Source organism: Bombina bombina, chromosome 1, assembly GCF_027579735.1.
Source record: "Bombina bombina isolate aBomBom1 chromosome 1, aBomBom1.pri, whole genome shotgun sequence".
Lineage (NCBI taxonomy): Eukaryota > Metazoa > Chordata > Amphibia > Anura > Bombinatoridae > Bombina > Bombina bombina.
In genome coordinates, this window is record NC_069499.1 from 543663051 (window position 1) to 543685439 (window position 22389).

The 22389-nt window shown below is 40.3% G+C and overlaps 1 protein-coding gene across 3 annotated transcripts in view; it reads left to right on the forward strand.

The window, feature by feature from the left end:
* LOC128645588 (alpha-aspartyl dipeptidase) overlaps positions 1–22389 on the forward strand; it is a 128183-nt gene that overhangs the window by 90590 nt on the left and 15204 nt on the right. The gene's annotated exons all lie outside the window — the stretch shown is intronic.

Here is a 22389-nt window from a genome sequence, read left to right on the forward strand (position 1 = left end):
GCCCACTAATCGGATGTTATTGCGTCTAGCACAATCTTCAATATCCTCAATTTTAGCTGTTAGAGTAAGTAATTTATTATCATGTTTGTTAACTGTTTCTTCTTGGGTATTAAGCTGGTCTTCTATATTAGAAATCCTCTCCTCTGCTTCTGTTAATCTAGATGAAAACTGTTTTAAGTCAGACGCTATTGCTGCAATTTCATTCGTAATACCACCTAGTTCTTTTTTAATAGAGTCTAACTGAGGGGAAAAAAATTCTGACAGTTGCATCATTAAAGTGAAGGTAAAGTTCGTTATATCACATTAGTCATGTATACAGTTCACCCTAAAATAATGGTACTTTCATTCATCATTTTTTTATATTTTTATTATACACTGAGTTTTCGCCGTTTTTAGTTACCTTATTTCAATTGCAAAATTCAACCCGGTGTTTTGTTTTTTTTTTAACTTGCAGGTCACGTTTTAACAGTAGCCAATTGAAATACTGGCCGTTAGGCGGCCGTCATATTGCGTCATTAGTCTCTTGGATGATTTGCGCATGCGTCCCTGAAATGTTATTTGACTATGATGACAAGCGCGCTCCCGTTGCGCGCATGCTTATAGCAAATCTGTGGTTATTGAATGCCTTGCAAATGTTTTTTTTGTTTTTTTTAATAAGACTTAGGGCGCTTTGTTAAAAACTTGGCCAATATCGGTGTCTCAAATCCGGAGTGATAGAATTATAACAAGATTATTGGTGACTGTAGAAGACGCTATGCGCATGCGCAATTTGTGGAATCCTTGTGAACGCGCTCTAGAGAGAGCTCTATACGTCAGACTGTCAATACTGATGGGAGGAGTCTGTCACGCACGGTAGGGAAATAAAAAAGATGTTTATTAGAAAAATATATAATTGTTTGGGGCAAAGAAGGTAGCGATTAGATTGTTTAACATTTGACTAATGTATCTGTATATAGAGAAAGTGAAAACTTTACCTTCACTTTAATGCAGGAAATTTCAAAGAGGTGGATTGGGTTTCAGTAATGCTCTCATTACTGTTATCTAGTATTTTAGATTTCTTGTCTTTTGCTTTTGGCGGCATAATGGGTGATCTAGTGTTTGAGTGAGTGGGAAAGAATTACTATGTGTGTATATCTATCTATCTATCTATCTATCTATCTATGAAAACTCAGATATAAAATGTGATTATTTAAGGAATGTGAAAAAAAAAAAAAAAGGGGGCTAGTGTTAGAGCCTTACCGGTGTGATGTGACTAGGCTCCTAGTGAATGTGGTGTAGTGAGAACAGCTAAGATTAGCCGTATAGTAGCAACAGTCTTATAAAGTAGAGGATTTATACAATACAATAAAAAAAAAAAAAGATGAAAAACAATCCAAAACACCAGTTATTAATCATAGAAATTAAACACCCTTTCCTTTTCCCTTCTTTACAGGGATAATATAGTAGATTAACAAGAAGTGTAATTAGAGGCGAGGTTTACACATCTAAAAAATAGAACAGTCACCAACCTTATATATCACAATTAAAGAAATAGACCTTGCCTTAAAGGTATTGGAATATTACAGACTAAGTTATCTATTCATAACAGATTATAAAGCTCTTACTGCAGACTAAACAATATAATAACAATCAGGTTTAAGTAAAAGAGAGGGCTTTATATCAAGATAGCGTCTCAATGTCCACAAGGTTTAAGATGAGAGCCCTTAGAAAAAAAAATTACATTTTCTTATGAAGTCAAGCTTTGTAGTAAGGCACTTAAAGGCTGAATAGTACCCCATTTTCCGTAGGCTAATTTTGCTATGAAATCTTAAGTTACTGGTTAGCCATCCTTAGAAGCTGGATAGCGTCTCTTTATGATGATAGATTATAAAGAGTTCTTTGACAACTGGATAGCGTCTCTTTAATTTTCCAAGCTATTATATCTTGGGCTTAGAGCTGAATGCTACTACCCAAAGACAGCGTGCTTTAAATACAGACCCTTATGGATATATATAGGTCTTCATCGTAGCAGGGCTTGCAAAAGATTTTTGAGAACTGGAAAGCGATTCTTTATAGTGCAAAGGGTTCTTTATCAACTGGGTAGTGTCTCTTTTTTTTTTTTTTTTTTTTTCCAATGAATATATTATGCACTTAGTAGCTGAATAGAAGCTCCATGGGGCAAATAGGCTTATGTAGACAGATCCTTATTCATAAAGGCAGGCTAGCGTCTTTTAGCAAAATTCCTGATACTCAGGATAAATAAGAACCCAGGTAACCACAGTAACAACAGGAATAAATTTAAGGTCCTTAAATCAGACTAAATGTTGCGCCCCTTGCAAGCTCCATAGAACCATGGGCTTATGTAGAGATATCCTTATTCATAAAAGCAGGATAGCGTCTCTTAATGAAATCTCTGATACTTAGGATATATAAGCACCCAGGTAGCCACAGTAATGACAAAAGCAGATTTAAAGTCCTTGAGAAAGTTCAAAATAGACAGAATATTGCTCCCCTTACAAGGATAGCTTTAGCTTTTTTGAATTTGAGCTGTGTGCAGTGTGCATAGGCGTAAACATACATACAGGAATACCAATTCCAACTTTTTGGGAGTGACGAGGACCTTTAATGCATATTAGCCACCGAGAGGCTGGTAAACTGGCTTCCGAATCACTCCAGAAACAAGAGTCACCTGCCTCAATCAGCGTTTTACTGATCATCTCCGTCTTCCACTTCCCGGCACAATTGTAGCATAGGGCTTATTCTCACCCTCAGATGGTTTCCAGAGGCCGGCTCATACACAAGAACTTTATTCACTGCTGCGTCCACTGCTGGAACCGGGTCCGCTGCTGCCAAAAACAACCGGAAGCTTGCAACACTCGCTCAGACTCTCCTCATGTCCTGAGAACGGAATAGTGGTGTGGCGTGTGCCAGTACGCCTATCGGCTGTGTGGTGACTTCTTCCAGGAGCCGTCAACTCCACTGCCCAACAACAGACTCACAACTATGAGATGCAGTATGGGCTGCAGGATGTGGGGCACGATGAACCACCGGAGCTCGATACACAGAAGCAGCTTGATGCGGCTTGATGCATGGTAACCCCTGCTCACGCACAGATCTTGCGCTTCACCTCAGGCTCCGCCCGAAACGGAAGTCACCCAGGTTCATCCTAGCTTTGGCCGAACTAGAAAAGAGTCTTTACCTACTCCTGTTATACCTCCTGACCATATTTTGGCTACCATACGTACTAATTTGACTTCTCCCTTGGGGGAGGAGATCCTGGCTGCACAAACCAATGCACCTCCTGAGAAACCTAGTGGTAAGTGTTTTGTTCCTGAGAATCTTCGAACTAAACTTTTGCACACTTACCACTATCCTAAAGCCGCAGGTCACCCAGGCAAGAACCAAATGATTTGGTCTGTCACTCGACAATTCTGGTGGCCAGGTCTTCGTTCTGATGTTGCTGCGTATGTTGCCTCCTGCTCAGTTTGTGCACAGAATAAGACTCCTCGACGTCTTCCTGTGGGTCTTCTTCAACCTATTGCTAATGGTGAACGTCCTTGGTCACATCTTTCCATGGACTTCATTGTCAAGCTTCCTGTTTCCAATGGCAATACTGTTATCCTTATGGTGGTTGATCGTTTTTCTAAAATGTCACATTGCATTCCCTTGATGAAGCTGCCTACCGCTCAGGAGCTTGCTTCAATTTTTGCCTGGGAGGTCTTCCGTTTACATGGGTTACCCAAGGAGATAGTGTCGGACCGGGGTAGCCAGGTTGTCTTCAGATTTTGGCGTTCCTTTTGTGCTCAAATGGGGATCCAGCTTTCCTTCTCCTCGGCATATCACCCTCAATCCAATGGGGCTGCGGAAAGGTCTAATCAAGCTCTGGAACAGTTCCTCCGTTGCTATGTCTCAGATCACCACAATAATTGGTCTGAACTGTTACCTTGGGCAGAGTTTGCTTGTAATAGTGCTATTAATGCTTCCTCCAAGTTATCCCTGTTCATGGCGAATTATGAGTTTCAACCATCCTTGTTGCCTGATTTATTCATGTCTCAGGATATTGCAGCTTTGGAGGAGCATCTCCGGCAACTCCGTTCCACGTGGGTGCAGATTCAGGATTGCCTTCATCGTTCTATGCAGCGCCAAAAGTTCCAGGCTGATCGTAGGCGTCTGCTTGCGCCTTCCTACCAGGTTGGTGAGAGAGTTTGGCAACTTGAACCTTTGTGTGCCTTCCAATAAATTGGCTCCCCGTTATGTTGGTCCTTTTCGAATACTCCGATGGGTTAATCCTGTGGCCTACGCTCTTGACCTTCCTCCTGCTATGCGCATCTCCAATGTTTTTCCTGTCTCGCTCTTGAAACCATTGGTTTGTAATCGGTTTACCACTGTGTTGCCTCGTCCCCGTCCTATCTTTGTTGACAACCATGAGGAGTATGAGGTCAGCAGCATTGTTGACTCTCGTATGTCCAGGGGCCATGTAAAGTATTTGGTTCACTGGAGGGGCTACGGTCCGGAGGTGCATTCTTAGATTCCCTCCTCTGATGTTCATACTCCCGCCCTCCTCCGTGCCTTCCATGCCCATTTCCCCAATAAGCCTTTTGTCCTCCCGCGGGGGAGGGGTCGTTGAGGGGAGGGTACTGTCAGGGTTTTTCCCTGTTTTGTTTGCCATGTGCTGCTGGCAGCCATTTTACTCACCTCTCTACCTGACTATGGTGCATTGTGGGGGATGCTGCTCATTTCCTGCACTTCCTTTTATGGCCAGACTGGTGTGCATCATCCATGTGAGACAGGATCCAGTCTCAGAATTGCGATGTCATCACTTATTATTTAAAGGCCTCTGTTCAGTATGCTTTGCCTTTGCGTTGTCTCAGACCTGATTGTGAGAGTTCCTGTGTATTACCTGGCTGCCTGACGTCTTTCCTGATCCCTGGCTTGTTCCTGACTCTGCTGTTTTCCTTGTTGCTTATTCCGGCTCGTCTGACTATTCACTTTGGCTCCTGACTCGGCTCGTCTGACTACCAGCTCTGGTTTTGACTCCTGGCTTGTTATTTGACTTGTGGACTTTTTATTATTTTTTGCTATTAATAAAGGTGTGATTATTTTTGCACTTCTCGTCTCAGTCTGATTCCTGGCACCCTGACAATTCATTACTTATGGGAATTAAGAACCTGGCCACCAGGAGGAGGCAAAGACACCCCAGCCAAGGCTTAAATACCTCCCCCCACTCCCCTCATCCCCCAGTCATTCTTTGCCTTTCATCACAGGAGGTTGGCAGAGAAGTGTCAGAAGATTCAGAGTAATCTCTTATAGAGGGTAGTACTCTTCGAAATTGGACTGGAGTTTTTAGTAGTCCTGTCAGCCTCTCAGTGAGAGCATGGATGAATGTTAAAGTCTGGAGATGCAGGGAGAGTCTTCTGCAAAACCATCCCGACTCAAATTAACAGCTCCATAAGCAATCAGCGTTGACAAGTTTTGCTGCCTACTTTTCTGCTCTCAAGTCCATGTCAGGAGCGATGCTACTACCCTGTCATACTTGATAGGCCATGTTCCTGTTCCACGGGATAGATTCTGGTAAGATCGTTTCATTTATATACATATGATAACGTAAGAAGACAGGGTCCCACTGTGTTATTGAACAGGGGGGATTTGTGCATAATATTATTATTATTGTGTTTAATGCTGCGACATGTGTGAGATGTGGCTCTGTCAGTGTGTGAACAGTCAGTTTTATTAGCGAGAGATCGATGCGGGCCTTTTTTGGCGTGTTTTCTCTCTAGTGCAGCGGCGTTCCTGCATGGCACTCCATGTGACCGGGTTTTGGCCTATTTAACTTCCTCTCTCTTGACCGGCGGTTGTAGGAGACAAAGCGGTTTCTCTGTGGTCCGTGTCATAAGAGGTGGTGAGTGTCCCGGCCATTGGGATATAAAGGTGCCATTTAATTTCTATCTAGTCCGCAATACTTGCGCAAGCTATGGAGGACTCTGATATGTTAGAGGGTACTCCCTCTTTAATTAAACCAAATAACTGTGTCTATTGTGAGGAGGTTCCGGTTGATCCGCCTGCTCAACTTTGTTCCACATGTTTTGATAAAATTACAATATCTAAAAAGAATAAGATATTTAGTACAACTGAGCTGTCCACCTCTGAGGGTTCTCCGTCCTGCGAGGTGCGTTCCCTACACTCATCTCCGATTGCACATGTAGCTCCCCAGGGCACTACTAATCCTCCTGCAGGAGGGGCCCTTTGGCCGCCAGATTTCCCTGATCAGTTACAAACGGCGGTGTCTGCAGCCTTCAATGCCTTAACAAGCCCTGCTAAGCGCAAGCGAAAGGTGAAACATAACTATCTGTCCCAGGGGTCATCTACTCCGCTGGATGTCTCTTGACAGATTATCCGCTGATGAAGACGACTCCGACTCTTCGGAGGACATTTTTTCTGGGTTGGAATCGCCGGCTTCTAGGCCTCCGTCTGCGGAGTAGCCAGATTTTAAATTTAAGATGGAGCATTTGCGCTTTTTTGCTGAAAGAAGTGCTTGCTACGTTGGAGGCTCCTGAACCAAAACTGCAGGAGGAACCTTCGATCCCTAAACTAGATAGTGTTTACGAGGACAAGGTGGTGCTTCAGGCTTTCCTGGTCCCCATTAAAATGGCTAATATTATTAAGAATGAATGGGAGAAACTTGGTTCGTCCTTTTTCCCCTCTTCTTCTTTTAAAAAGCTATTACCCGTTCTGGATTTGCAGCTTGAGCTGTGGTTGCTAAGCGAACAACTATCCTGCTCGAAGATAGCTCATCATTCAAGGAGCCCATGGATAAAAAATTGGAGTCCATGTTGAGGAAGATGTTCCAACTCACTGGGTTCGTTTTTCAACTGGCAGCGGCAGTCGCTGCGGTGGCTGGAGCGGCTACCTATTGGTGCGAAGCTCGGTCTGCTATGGTTGAGGTTGAGACTCCCCTCGAGGAGATACAGGAACGAGTTAAGGCCTTAAGGGTAGATTACTTTCCCTCCCGTTTAAAGGGAAGGTTTTTTTTGGTCCAGGCCTAGACTCTATCATATCCACGGTCACGGCTGGCAAAGGTGCTTTCCTACCGCAGGATAAGAAGAATAAGCCTAAGGGGGTCTACTTTTTGTCCTTTCATTCAAAAAAGTCTCAACGCCAGCAGCCTGCCGTAAAAACAGAGCAGTCCAAGGGATCTAGGAAACCAGCTCACTCTTGGAACAAATCCAAGCAGAGCAAGAAGCCTGCCGATGACAAAATCGGCATGAAGTGGCGGCCCCCGATCCGTTTCTGGATCGCGTAGGAGGCAGACTATATCTTTTTGCGGAGGCCTAGATAAGAAATTTTTAGGACCCTTGTGTTCTGGAGGTTATAAATAGATATATAAGAAACTGCGCCTGGAATTTAATCTTAAAGCTCCCTCACAGGTAATCTTCCCTATGATTACCGTACAAAATTACAAAACAATATAGAGTTTAGGAGCGCTATAAGCTAAATAAGATAGTCTGGAGACTTCTATATAATTCAACAAAATTACATTTATTTAAAACAGAAAAACATTCATAGAGAGAAAATTCACAAAAATGTATAATTTGGGACGTCTCCCTGGATTTAAAATAGGCATGTGCGATAAAACAATTCTATAATGAGCGCTCTGGTGATTTTTCTAAGTGATTCCACCTTTCAAACTTTTTTTATCCTATTCCACCTTAATAATTTGTTACCGTAGTTTTAGTGGCTTATTTTTCAGTGTTGCTATTTTCGATCAAAAAGTAACATTGTCTATTTTCATAATTCAATGGGTTGTAATAATGTAATTCACTTGTATTTGCAATGTCTCTTGGTATTTATTATAACTTGTAGACTTAGCTGTGAATTGGGATATTTCGATATACATATAAGGATGGGCTTACCGGGTCTTCTGACACATCTGATGGATTCAAGGTGTTTCTTACCGGTATATGTTTTTTGCCTTTTCTCCTTATGTGAAGCAAGTATCGCTGATATCGAAACCTAGACCACCTACCCCGCTTTGAAAGGAGCAGAGGGAAAGAAAGTTTAAAACAAACGGCCGTTTGTAATCCAAGTCTGAGTTCTCACACACACGCTGGAGGCGTGCACCGCAAATACCTGTTTCAGGAGGCTGCCCGGGAAACACAGAACCCAAACTACAGGGGTAAAAGTTACTTCAAGCCGGCAGATTGAAAGAAACCCATACACGCAGGAGCGTGGTCTAGGTTTCGATATCAGCGATACTTGCTTCACATAAGGAGAAAAGGCAGAAAACATATACCTGTAAGAAACACCTTGAATCCATCAGATGTGTCAGAAGACCCGGTAAGCCCATCCTTATACGTATATCGAACTATCCCAATTCACAGCTAAGTCTACAAGTTATAATAAATACCAAGAGACATTGCAAATACAAGTGAATTACATTATTACAACCCATTGAATTATGAAAATAGACAATGTTACTTTTTGATCGAAAATAGCAACACTGAAAAATAAGCCACTAAAACTACGGTAACAAATTATTAAGGTGGAATAGGATAAAAAAGTTTGAAAGGTGGAATCACTTAGAAAAATCACCAGAGCGCTCATTATAGAATTGTTTTATCGCACATGCCTATTTTAAATCCAGGGAGACGTCCCAAATTATAAATTTTTGTGAATTTTATCTCTATGAATGTTTTTCTGTTTTAAATAAATGTAATTTTGTTGAATTATATAGAAGTCTCCAGACTATCTTATTTAGCTTATAGCGCTCCTAAACTCTATATTGTTTTGTCATTCTGGAGGTTATAGCCCAGGGTTTCAGGATAGGATTCAAGACTCATCCGCCCAGAGGCAGATTCCTCCTGTCAAACCTATCATCAAATCCAGAGAAGAGAGACGCCTTCTTAGGATGCGTGAGGGATCTCTCCTCTCCCGGAGTAATCGTCCCAGTCCCTCTAGCAGAAAGAGGTCTGGGGTATTATTCAAACCTTTTTGTGGTCCCAAAGAAGGAGGGCACGTTTCGCCCAATTCTGGACCTTAAGTGTCTAAACAAGTTTCAACTACGCGTTTCGCCCTCCTATGGGCTTTTTCAAGATCTTTGAAAAAGCCCATAGGATGGCGAAACGCGTCGTTGAGTTGGCAGTGTAATTTTGGCACACTTTGTTTCAAGTTCTCTACACTTCATCAAATTTCTAACATATAACCCGGGTTATGAAAGATATTGGAACTTTGATGTTTGATTGATATATAACATCCTTGGGATCTGTGGCTGGAAGAAGTTTTGGATACCTACCACATTGCCCACCTATCCCTGCGTGCACAGCACTAAGTGCAGGGCTCATCCGTGAGGACCTAGACTACAGCGGTCGGAAGCAGCATAGGAACCGGCCTTTTTTCCTAACCGGAAAATCTTTTGGTGACGTCAGACGCCAAAAATCTTCAGTCGGACCCGCTCGAGGAGAAATACCGAGCGAGGGGTACAACTTCATCCCATTAAGAAGGTTTTGGGTAACGTACTCTATATATATGTAAGGAATACAGTACTACTTATGCCAAAGAGAGTGATAATTTATACCAACTAATAAAGAAAGATTTATTATTTGAAGGACAAGAGGTATATGTTTAATCCTCCTTATAAACGTTCATTTGGTATTGGCAGCTTGGTGGTTATAATTTCATTTCCACGGCGGCTATATCATCTATAAAAGACTAATTTTCATCTCTGAGTGAGAATAACCAACAGCATTAATAACATTTTTCATCGATAAATAGAGACTTTGTTTCCTTTTGTGGCAATCATAGTCACTATTAGAAGTATACGCTATTAAGCGATTTCCATACAGTTCTTTTTGCCTCTCACCATTGGATGCTTTGTTTTTAGAAGTGTATATCCTTGGTTTTAGTTTATTTTATTCTCAATTTGTATATATGATATATTAACCATTTAAGCAGTATAAAATTCTGTGTTGTGAATTTAACATTTACCCTAGGGAGACGTCCCTTTTTATAAATTAGTTGTATATTTGTTTTATTAAATATTGATATGTTTAAATTTTTTTAGTGTTGATATCTTTGGCTTTCAGCGCCTCCCTTTAACCTACTTTTTCTTTCTATTCTAATTTATGAGACAATTGTTAGGGATATTGTCTACTAAGGGGGTGTTTGATATCTATTGTCCTAGCGCACCTTAATATATATATTTTTTACGATAATAGATTCCTTATCCATGAAGATATTCTTGACAGATCAGAGACATTGCAAGAATGTGTCTAGCTGTCTTGCCCTTCAGAACTCCTCAAGGACATCTGTGGCCAGGTGTATGGAGGTGATTGGGCTCATGGTATCCAGCATAGATGTTATTCCTTACGCCAGGTTCCGTCTCAGGCCTCTTCAGTTATGCATGTTGAGACAATGGACATCCAAATGAGGGAATCCCTCTCTTGGTGGATCTGTACTGGACAACTGTCCCAGGGGACATCCTTCCTGAGACCATCCTGGGAGATTGTGACCATGGACGCAAGTTTATCAGGATGGGGAGCTGTTTGGGGTGCCAAAAAGACACAGGGCAGGTGGACTTGAGAGGAGTCGAGTCTACCGATAAATATTCTGGAACTCCGGGTGATATTCAAAACTCTGAGGGCCTGGCCCCCCCCCCCCGGGGTCATCCCGATTTATCAGGTTCCAGTCAGACAACATTACCTCGGTGGCTTACATAAACCATCAGGGGGTAACGAGAAGCTCCCTAGCCATGAGGGAAGCATCTGGGATTCTGGAATGGGCAGAGAACCACATATGTTCGCTCTCAGCGATCAACATTTCGGGTGTGGACAACTGGGAAGCGGATTTTCTCAGCAAACAATCGTTTCATCCAGGGGAATGGTCTCTCCATCCTGAGGTGTTCGCGGAGATCTGCAACAGATGGGGGCGCCGGAGATAAACCTCATGGCGTCCACACTCAACTTCAAGCTACCCAGATACGAGTCACGATCCAGGGATCCCCAGGCAGAGCTGATAGATGCCTTAGCAGTGCCCTGGGAGTTCAACCTACTTTACATTTTTCCACCGTTGTCACATCTACCTCGTGTAGTGGCCCGCATCAAGCAGGAGCAAGCTTTGACTATTCTGATTGCTCCGTCGTGGCCGCAGAGGACATGGTTTGCGGATCTTGTGGTGATGTCATTATCTCCTCCATGGAGGTTACTCTGTCGCAGAGATCTACTGGTTCAGGGTTCATTTCTACACCAAAATCTTGATTCTCTGAGGCTGACTGCGTGGAGGTTGAACGCATAGTCTTAGCCAAGAGAGGATTTTCGGAGAGAGTGATTGATACTCTTATTCAGGCCAGGAAGCCGCATATATCATAAGGTGTGGAGAACCTACTTGTCCTGGTGTGAGGAACGTGGATATCCCTGGCACAAGTTTAGGGTATCCAGGATTCTGACCTTTCTCCAGGATGGACTGGATAAGGATCTTGCTGCCAGTTTCTTAAAGGGACAGATTTCGGCTTTATCTGTACTTTTACACAAGTAGCTAGCGGAGCTTACTGATATTCAGTCCTTTGTTTAGGCTCTGTCTTTAGAAATTCTGCTCCTCCTTGGAGCTTAAATTTGGTTCTTAAGATTTTGTAGAGGGCTCCGTTTGAGCCTATGCATCCGCTTGACATTAAACTTCTTTGCTGGAAAGTCCTAATCCTACTGGCTATTGCATCGGCTTGCAGAGTCTCTGAGTTAGCGGCCTTGCAATGTGAGCATCCATACCTGGTTTTTCACGCTGATAAGGCTGTTCTTCGCATTGGATTGGGTTTTCTTCCCAAGGTAGTGTTGAATCTCATAACATCAATCAGGAAATAGTAGTTCCTTCCTTGTGCCCTAACCCTTCTTTGTCAAAGGAAAGGTTGCTTTATAATTTAGATGTGGTTCGGGCCTTGAAGTTTTCTCTTCAGGCCACAAAGGAATTCAGACAGACTTCGTCTTTATTTGTTGTGTATTCAGAGAAGCGCAGGGGGCAGAGAGCCTCTTCCACTTCACTGTCTTTTTGGTTGAGGAGCATTATCCATCTGGCCTATGAGACAGCGGGACATAAGCCTCCTCAGTGGCTTTACGGCTCACTCAACTAGGGCTGTGGCCTCTTCTTGGGCCTTTAAGAACGAGGCTTCTCTGGAGCAGATTTGTAAGGCGGCGACTTGGTCTTCTTTACATACTTTTGCAAAATTTAACAAATTTTATGTTTTTGCTTCGGCGGAAGCAGCTTTTGGGAGAAAGGTTCTGCAGGCTGTGGTGCCCTCAGTTTAGGGTCCGCCTCCTTTTACCCTTCTGCTTTTTTTCTTTCAGTGTCCTCTAGAGCTTGGGTATTTGTTCCCACAAGTAATGAATGAAGCAGTGGACTCTCCTCCCTTTAAGATGGAAAACATAAATTATGCTTACCTGATAATTTCATTTCCATCTGTAGGAGGAGTCCACTGCTCCTGCCCGTTTCTCCGGTGGGCGGACCTAAATTTACTTTTATTCTTCTGGCACCATTTATACCCTGATATTTCTCCTATTGTTCCTTGTTCCCTTGGCAGAATGACTGGGGGATGAGGGGAGTGGGGGAGGTATTTAAGCCTTTGGCTGTGGCGTCTTTGCCTCCTCCTGGTGGCCAGGTTCTTAATTCCCACAAGTAATGAATGAAACAGTGGACTGTCCTCCCAGAGATAGAAATGAAATTATCAGGTAAGCATAATTTATGTTTTATTTCAGTTTCTTGAACCTCAAATGCCACTATTTTTAAAAGGGACAGTCTAGTCAAAATAAACCTTTCATGATTCAGATAGGGCATGCAACTTTAATCAACTTTTTAATTTACTTGGTTCTTTTGGTATTCTTAGTTGAAAGCTAAACCTAGGTAGGCTCATATGCTAATTTCTAAGCCCTTGAAGGTCGCCTCTTAGCTGAATGCATTTGACACTTTTTCACAGCTAGTGGTCATTAGTTCATGTGTGCCATATATATAACATTGTGCTCATGCCTGTGAAGTTACCTAGGAGTCAGCACTGATTGGCTAAAATGCAAATCTGTCAAAAAAACTGAAATAAGTGGGCAGTCTGCAGAGGCTTAGATACAACTTAATCACAGAGGTAAAAAGTATATTAATATAACTGTGTTGGTTATGTAAAACTGGGGAATGGGTAACAAAAGGATTATCTATCTTTTTAATCAGTAAAAATTATGGAGTAGACTCTCCGTTAAATAGATTTAATAGAAATATTGTCACCTTTTTCAAACACATTTTTTGCACATTTCTCATAAATGTATCATTATTAAAAATGCGTGTCCAGGCAGCAGCCATGATCGGTCACAACTGCTTATGCATATGAGATAATTTGTTGGTTATCTTATGAATGATAGTTCTTCCTATCATGGGACTTTTGTTATAGAAGCTTGTTCTGCATGTATGGAAATGACTATAGTCGACATGACTGTATAAGTGCCCTAGCCGGATCGTTTATCTTGATGGAGGTGGCCTTATCAACCCCCCCATCTTGGAGTAAAGCAATATTCTTTCTGCATATACAACAGTATTCTCAACATGAAGTTGTCTCACACATCTTACTAGATCTTGAGCACAAGATGAACAGCAGATTTGTTGCAACAGTAAAGCATATAGTTATGAAGAACAGTGCCAGTCAACCATTGCACTTAGGGGCTGATGCGGCACTATCAATAGTTAACCAACTAGATGCAAAGCAGCCCCCCCCCCCCCCCCACAGCCTCGAACAGAGACATCAAATGTTTGGGAGATTTAATAAGAGGGAAGATGTCCCTTGTGTAACTTCGTATACTCAGCCAACCCTCATCTGATAAAGCTGGATTCCGGGAAAAAATGGAGGCTCCCTTAAGAAGTCTTAAGAGAGTCACTCATAGCCTCACAGTGCTTCATGCCACAGCAGCCTGTTAACCCCATCCACTACCTTAGTGTGGGGGTGAGATCTTGTTACTCCCCTCTAGCCTCTCACCAGGGAATTGTGGCCAACTGCCTCGGAAGAGTTTTAGTGTCCTATTCCATCTAAGGGACATGTGGTATGAGCATTCCTGAGGTGACTATTGCTCTTTGATTTCAAGGAAATTCAAGGTGCTCAAGAGAATCAAGGTATATCGAACACATTACTGCTGTTAGGTGGAGAGGACTGGTGAGTGTAAAGACCCCATGCTATTAGAGATTTCTGGACTGCTTATTTTGATTCGGGGGATAAAGAAACGATTACGTTCAATGATTTTAGGACTAAATAAGCTAAATGCTTATTCCGACTAGGGGCTCGTTGGGAACTATTGCTGAAATGTTGCTAACTTTAATTTGAATTTATTTGAGGAGTGGTGTAATCTCTATAATTGTTTTTATAATTTTTTAACCCTTACATACTCCTTTTTATATAATTTGTACTTTACTGTTGGTAAGATTACTAATCCACGAGACAATTAGTAGGTTCATCTCATATCCTATATTGATATTTTTGCTAGAAATAGAATTGCAGGATTTTATTTCTTATGACTTAATATATTTTTTTATTATCTTATTGAGACACCTAAGGCCAACCAGCTTTTTTGGTTAATTACAGCCAAGCTCTTTGTCATACTAGGTACAAATATTCTATGTATAAGGGGAGTACTTTGTAAGTATATTACTTAAATATCCGCCTCTTATATGGAGCTATACTTCCAAATAATATACTTTTAGACTTTAGTCTTAATAAACATATGTACATTATAGTATTTACAGTATGTTTGAGACTGTAACCTAGCCTAAACACTATTCTATTCCTACTATGAATATTACCTTTATATATATATATGTATACACACACATACACATAGATGTGCCTGATATAGATATATGCATCTAGTAGTTGTCAACTTTACTAGGTGAGACCCACTATAGGCAGGCTACTTTTGTACCTTTGCTCCTCTGTATTTCATAATGGGCTAGTGAGATACACAAACTATCTCATCCAGATATTTAGTTTAGCATTTTTCATACTTACATAATTTTTTCTTATTACACAGCATTTTCACTTGCTAATGATTATAGATGTAGCAATATATTCAGACTGAATATTTCTTATTTGTTGTTATACGCATTTTCAGTCTAATCTAAAGACCTGAGTGGTCTTTTCTCTCTTACCTTCCAGCATTTGTCATTATCTGTGCTCAAGGGTCCAAGAGTGGCCTAATGTGTAGCAAATAGAAGCTATCATAAAAAAGGGAAAAAAATGAGGTTTCAGTTATATTTCTCTAACCTTGTATAGACTCTCCATGACTTACTGACTTTGTTCTTATTCTGTCTTGTACATCATCTGCAAATGTTATCTGTGCTAATTTTCCAAAAACCTCTCAGTAAAAGATTATTTAAAAGAAACAAACAAATTGTTTTAACCATAAAATGGCTCTAAGACTAATCTTCAACTCTATGCATTGGAAATACAGATGATAAAAAATTGCAAGTGAGCATACATTCACCCACAGGTCAATATCAGGCTGTAGAAAAAAAAAAAAGGCAAACATGGCCATTTTTGGAACCATGACAATTGCACTAAAATGTAAAGCAAAGATACGGATAGATTACGAGTTTTTGTCGGTAATGGTGTGCGGTGTTAACGAGCATTTTTTCTCACCGCTCACTTAAGACAACGCTGGTATTACAGGTTTCTTTTTAAAACCCGGCGTTAGTCGCAAAAAAGTGAGCGTAGAGCAAAATTTAGCTCCACATCTCACCTCAATACCAGCGTTGCTTACGGTAGCGGTGAGCTGGTAAAACGTGCTCGTGCACGATTTCCCCATAGGAATCAATGGGGGAGAATCGGCGAAAAAAAAAAGACCTGCAAAAAAGCAGCGTTCAGCTTCTAACGCAGCCCCATTGATTCCTATGGGAAAATACTTTTTATGTCTACACCTAACACCCTAACATGAACCCCGAATCTAAACACCCCTAATATTACACTTATTAACCCCTAATCTGACGCCCCCGACATCGCCAACACCTGCATTTTATTATTAACCCCTAATCTTCCGCTCCGGAAACCGCCGCCACCTACATTATCCCTATGAACACCTAATCTACTGCCCCCACCCCAACATCGCCGACACCTACTTTTTATTTATATTAACCCCTACTCTGCCGCCCCCAATGTCGCCACCACCTAACTACACTTATTAACCCCTAATCTGCCGTCGACACTATAATAAAGTTATTAACCCCTAAATCTAAGTCTAACCCTAACACCCCCCCTAACTTAAATATAATTTAAAATAATAAAAAAAAATTACTACAATTAAATAAATTATTCCTATTTAAAACTAAATACTTACCTGTAAAATAAACCCTAAGCTAGCTACAATATAACTAATAGTTACATTGTAGCTATCTCAGGGTTTATTTTTATTTTACAGGCAACTTTGTATTTATTTTAACTAGGTACAATAGTTATTAAATAGTTATTAACTATTTAATAACTTCCTAGTTAAAATAAGTACAAATTTACCTGTAAAATAAACCCTAGCCTAAGTTACAATAACACCTAACACTACAATATAATTAAATAAATTACCTAAATTAACTACAATTAATTACATTTAAATTAAATAAACTAAAGTACAAAAAAAACCAAACACTAAATTACAGAAAATAATACAATAATTACAAGAATTTTAAACTAATTACACCTAATCTAATCCCCCTAATAAAATAAAAAAGCCGCCAAAATAATAAAAATCCCTACCCTATACTAAATTACAAATAGCCCTTAAAAGGGCCTTTTGCGGGGCATTGCCCTAAAGTAATCAGCTTTTTTACCTGTAAAAAAAAATACAATACCCCCCCAACATTAAAACCCACCACCCACATACCCAACCCTACTCTAAAACTCACCCAATCCCCCCTTAATAAAACCTAACACTAACCCCTTGAAGATCACCCTACCTTGAGACGTCTTCACCCAACTGGGCAGAAGTGGTTCTTCAGACGGCCAGAAGTCTTCATCCGATCCGGGCAGAAGAGGACCTCCAGACGGGCAGAAGTCTTCATCCAGACGGCATCTTCTATCTTCATCCATCCAGAGTGGAGCGGGTCCATCTTCAAGCCATCCGACGCGGAGCATCCTCTTCCATCCGACGACTAACACTAAATGACGGTACCTTTAAGTGACTTCATCCAAGATGGCGTCCCTTCAGAGAGCTGATTACTTTGGGGCAATGCCCCGCAAAAGGCCCTTTTAAGGGCTATTTGTAATTTAGTATAGGGTAGGGATTTTTATTATTTTGGGGGGCTTTTTATTTTATTAGGGGGATTAGATTAGGTGTAATTATTTTATTATTTTCTGTAACTTAGTGTTTTTTTTTTTGTACTTTAGTTTATTTAATTTAATTGTAATTAATTGTAGTTAATTTAGGTAATTTATTTAATTATAGTGTAGTGTTAGGTGTAATTGTAACTTAGGTTAGGGTTTATTTTACAGGTAAATTTGTACTTATTTTAACTAGGAAGTTATTAAATAGTTAATAACTATTTAATAACTAATGTACCTAGTTAAAATAAATACAAACTTGCCTGTAAAATAAAAATAAACCCTGAGATAGCTACAATGTAACTATTAGTTATATTGTAGCTAGCTTAGGGTTTATTTTACAGGTAAGTATTTATTTTTAAATAGGAATAATTTATTTAATTATAGTACATTTTTTCTGATTATTTTAAATTATATTTAAGTTAGGGGGGTGTTAGGGTTAGGGGTTAATACATTTAATATAGTGGCGGCGACGTTGGGGGCGGCAGATTAGGGGTTAATAAATGTAGGTAGGTGTTGGCAATGTTAGAGACGGCAGATTAGGGGTTAATAAAATTTAACTAGTGTTTGCGATGCGGGAGTGCGGCGGTTTAGGGGTTAATATATTTATTACAATGGCGGCAATGCCCGGTCGGCAGATTAGGGGTTAAAAAATGTATTTAAGTGTTTGCGATGTGCGGGGGGCCTCGGTTTAGGGGTTAATAGGTAGTTTATGGGTGTTAGTGTACTTTTTATCACTTTAGTTAAGAGTTTTATGTTACGGCGTTAGCCCATAAAACTCTTAACTACTGACTTTTAAATGCGGTAGGAGTCTTGACAGTAGAGGGTGTACCGCTCACTTTTTCCAAGACTCGTAATGCCGGCGTTAGGAAAATCCCATTGAAAATATAGGATACGCAATTGACGTAAGTGGATTTGCGGTATGCTCGAGTCGCGGAAAAAAAGTGAGCGGTACACCTGTACCTGCCAGACTCGTAATACCAGTGGGCGTTAAAAAGCAGCGCTGGGACCTCTCAACGCTACTTTTTAACCCTATCGCAAGACTCGTAATCTAGGCGTAAGATTTTTAATAATAATGTTATATCCAATTTCAAACCTTTTTAGGCTATATGATTATTGATTAGAAAATATCTCTATGAGGTAGTATTTCTACTTTAAATCAGTATTTCTACTATTTGATTATTCAGCTTAGAAGTATTAACTACATGCCAAAAAACACCATATTGTCAGATTTAAACTGTGATATTTAAAGGGACAGTCTAGTCAAAACTAAACTTTCATGATTCAGATAGGGCATGCAATTTTAAACAATTTTTCAATTTACTTTTATCATCAAAGTTACTTTATTCTCTTAGGCCTAGATTTAGAGCTTGGCGGTAGCCGTGAAAACCAGCGTTAGAGGCTCCTAACGCTGGTTTTAGGCTACCGCCGGTATTTGGAGTCACTCAAAAAAGGGTCTAACGCTCACTTTTCAGCCGCGACTTTTCCATACCGCAGATCCCCTTACGTCAATTGCGTATCCTATCTTTTCAATGGGATCTTTCTAACTCCGGTATTTAGAGTCGTGTCTGAAGTGAGCGTTAGAAATCTAACGACAAAACTCCAGCCGCAGAAAAAAGTCAGTAGTTAAGAGCTTTCTGGGCTAACGCCGGTTCATAAAGCTCTTAACTACTGTACTCTAAAGTACACTAACACCCATAAACTACCTATGTACCCCTAAACCGAGGTCCCCCCACATCGCCGCCACTCGATTCAATTTTTTTAACCCCTAATCTGCCGACCGCCACCTACGTTATACTTATGTACCCCTAATCTGCTGCCCCTAACACCGCCAACCCCTGTATTATATTTATTAACCCCTAACCTGCCCCCCACAACGTTGCAGCTAGCTACCTACAATAATTAACCCCTAATCTGCCGACCGCAAAGAGCCGCCACCTACATTATAGCTATGTACCCCTAATCTGCTGCCCCTAACACCGCCGACCCCTATATTATATTTATTAACCCCTATGTACCCCTAATCTGCTGCCCCCTCCACCTGCCTACACTTATTAACCCCTAATCTGCCGAGCGGACCTGAGCGCTACTATAATAAAGTTATTAACCCCTAATCCGCCTCACTAACCCTATAATAAATAGTATTAACCCCTAATCTGCCCTCCCTAACATCGCCGACACCTAACTTCAATTATTAACCCCTAATCTGCCGACTGGAGCTCACCGCTATTCTAATAAATGTATTAACCCCTAAAGCTAAGTCTAACCCTAACACTAACACCCCCCCTAAATTAAATATAATTTTAATCTAACGAAATTAATTAACTCTTATTAAATAAATTATTCCTATTTAAAGATAAATACTTACCTGTAAAATAAACCCTAATATAGCTACAATATAAATTATAATTATATTATAGCTATTTTAGGATTAATATTTATTTTACAGGTAACTTTGTAATTATTTTAACCAGGTACAATAGCTATTAAATAGTTAAGAACTATTTAATAGCTAAAATAGTTAAAATAATTACAAATATACCTGTAAAATAAATCCTAACCTAAGTTACAATTTAACCTAACACTACACTATCAATAAATTAATTAAATAAAATACCTATACTTATCTACAATTAAACCTAACACTGCACTATCAATAAATAAATTAAATACAATTTCTACAAATAAATACAATGAAATAAACTAACTAAAGTACAAAAAATAAAAAAGAACTAAGTTACAAAAAATAAAAAAATATTTACAAACATTAGAAATATATTACAACAATTTTAAACTAATTACACCTACTCTAAGCCCCCTAATAAAATAACAAAGCCCCCCAAAATAAAAAAATGCCCTACCCTATTCTAAATTACTAAAGTTCAAAGCTCTTTTACCTTACCAGCCCTGAACAGGGCCCTTTGCGGGGCATGCCCCAAGAAGTTCAGCTCTTTTGCCTGTAAAAAAAAACATACAATACCCCCCCCAACATTACAACCCACCACCCACATACCCCTAATCTAACCCAAACCCCCCTTAAATAAACCTAACACTAAGCCCCTGAAGATCTCCCTACCTTGAGTCATCTTCACCCAGCCGAGCCAAATTCTTCATCCAAGCGGAGCAAGAAGAGGTCCTCCATCCGGTAGAAGTCTTCATCCAAGCGGGGCAGAAGAGGTCTTCCATCCGATTGAAGTCTTCATCCAAGAGGCATCTTCTATCGTCATCCATCTGGAGTGGAGCGGCAGCATCCTGAAGACCTCCGACGCGGAACATCCATCCTGGCCGACAACTGAACGACGAATGACGGTTCCTTTAAATGACGTCATCCAAGATGGCGTCCCTCGAATTCCGATTGGCTGATAGGATTCTATCAGCCAATCGGAATTAAGGTAGGAATATTCTGATTGGCTGATGGAATCAGCCAATCAGAATCAAGTTCAATCCGATTGGCTGATCCAATCAGCCAATCAGATTGAGCTCGCATTCTATTGGCTGTTCCGATCAGCCAATAGAATGCGAGCTCAATCTGATTGGCTGATTCAATCAGCCAATCAGATTTTTCCTACCTTAATTCCGATTGGCTGATAGAATCCTATCAGCCAATCGGAATTCGAGGGACGCCATCTTGGATGACGTCATTTAAAGGAACCGTCATTCGTCGTTCAGTCGCCAGGATGGATGTTCCGCGTTGGAGGTCTTCAGGATGCTGCCGCTCCACTCCGGATGGATGACGATAGAAGATGCCTCTTGGATGAAGACTTCAATCCGGATGGAAGACCTCTTCTGCCCCGCTTGGATGAAGACTTCTACCGGATGGAGGACCTCTTCTCGGCTGGGTGAAGACGACTCAAGGTAGGGAGATCTTCAGGGGCTTAGTGTTAGGTTTATTTAAGGGGGGTTTGGGTTAGATTAGGGGTATGTGGGTGGTGGGTTGTAATGTTGGGGGGGGGGGGTATTGTATGTTTTTTTTTACAGGCAAAAGAGCTGAACTTCTTGGGGCATGCCCCGCAAAGGGCCCTGTTCAGGGCTGGTAAGGTAAAAGAGCTTTGAACTTTAGTAATTTAGAATAGGGTAGGGCATTTTTTTATTTTGGGGGGCTTTGTTATTTTATTAGGGGGCTTAGAGTAGGTGTAATTAGTTTAAAATTGTTGTAATATATTTCTAATGTTTGTAAATATTTTTTTATTTTTTGTAACTTAGTTCTTTTTTATTTTTTGTAATTTAGTTAGTTTATTTCATTGTATTTATTTGTAGATATTGTATTTAATTTATTTATTGATAGTGTAGTGTTAGGTTTAATTGTAGATAATTATAGGTATTTTATTTAATTAATTTATTGATAGTGTAGTGTTAGGTTTAATTGTAACTTAGGTTAGGATTTATTTTACAGGTAAATTTGTAATTATTTTAACTATTTTAGCTATTAAATAGTTCTTAACTATTTAATAGCTATTGTACCTGGTTAAAATAATTACAAAGTTACCTGTAAAATAAATATTAATCCTAAAATAGCTATAATATAATTATAATTTATATTGTAGCTATATTAGGATTTATTTTACAGGTAAGTATTTATCTTTAAATAGGAATAATTTATTTAATAAGAGTTAATTAATTTTGTTAGATTAAAATTATATTTAACTAAGGGGGGTGTTAGTGTTAGGGTTAGACTTAGCTTTAGGGGTTAATCCATTTATTAGAATAGCGGTGAGCTCCAGTCGGCAGATTAGGGGTTAATAATTGAAGTTAGGTGTCGGCGATGTTAGGGAGGGCAGATTAGGGGTTAATACTATTTATTATAGGGTTAGTGAGGCGGATTAGGGGTTAATAACTTTATTATAGTAGCGCTCAGGTCCGCTCGGCAGATTAGGGGTTAATAAGTGTAGGCAGGTGGAGGCGACGTTGTGGGGGGCAGATTAGGGGTTAATAAATATAATATAGGGGTCGGCGGTGTTAGGGGCAGCAGATTAGGGGTACATAGGGATAATGTAAGTAGCGGCGGTTTACGGAGCGGCAGATTAGGGGTTAAAAATAATATACAGGGGTCAGCGATAGCGGGGGCGGCAGAATAGGGGTTAATAAGTGTAAGGTTAGGG